The sequence below is a fragment of the Papilio polytes genome, unplaced genomic scaffold (genome assembly GCF_000836215.1).
Source record: "Papilio polytes unplaced genomic scaffold, Ppol_1.0 DF824208.1, whole genome shotgun sequence".
Lineage (NCBI taxonomy): Eukaryota > Metazoa > Arthropoda > Insecta > Lepidoptera > Papilionidae > Papilio > Papilio polytes.
In genome coordinates, this window is record NW_013524996.1 from 86460 (window position 1) to 87280 (window position 821).

The window sequence follows — 821 nt, forward strand, 5'->3', positions numbered from 1 at the left end:
CCGAGACCTGTAGATTACAAGTCAAGTACTTAAACCACTGAGCCACCGACGCTCCAGGAAAGAAAATATGCCACCTACAAAACATCTAACTGTACCTACACTTAGACAACGCAAATCATAATCGTGTACAAAACCGCGAAAATAATGCGAGGCGAAGGCGTACTTTTAGTTCCCTTTCTCTTTCCACATATTTAAATAAATTATGGGAAGGAATGGATTTGACTGAGGATGCGTAGAAGAGGAAATATCCACTTTCTGTGCGTTCTACGTCATTGCAAGCATACGTAATTGCTTCGCTGTTCCGGCGAATGGAACGTTGCTGTCAGACCGCTTGCTAGTTTGCCACCTTACGTAATAAATAACGAAAATAACGCAGGACTTTGACATTGGATTACAATTACCGTTACCATGGAAACCTTACTCCTTTGATGCTATTAGTTTATAGTTTTTGTCCCTTTTTAATTACCAAATTTACTCCCTAAGTTTAAACGACAATGGTTTGGGGTACGGAGTACCGATCTTGCGGTCGAGGGTTCGAATCCTGCTATTCGACTATTGTGAACCTTGTCATGCACCAGGCCCTCGCCCAAGGGCTGATCCAGGGGTCAAGGGGGTTATGACCCCCTCTGAGCTGGTTGGTCAAAAGCTTGCCAAAATATATTTACATATTGTGTCAAGCTCTTCACTTGACCACGTGTGACCCCCCTAGTGTCAAAGCTGGATCCGCCCTTGCCCTCGCCCCACAGACCACAATGAAACCGTTAAAAATAAATAATTAGGCAAGTATCAGAATATTTTAAGAAAAAAAAATTGCTGTATGT

The 821-nt window shown here is 42.8% G+C and overlaps 1 protein-coding gene across 1 annotated transcript in view; it reads right to left on the reverse strand.

The window, feature by feature from the left end:
* The window catches only part of LOC106110647 (probable tyrosyl-DNA phosphodiesterase), a 13957-nt gene that overhangs the window by 1801 nt on the left and 11335 nt on the right, over nucleotides 1-821 (reverse strand). The gene's annotated exons all lie outside the window — the stretch shown is intronic.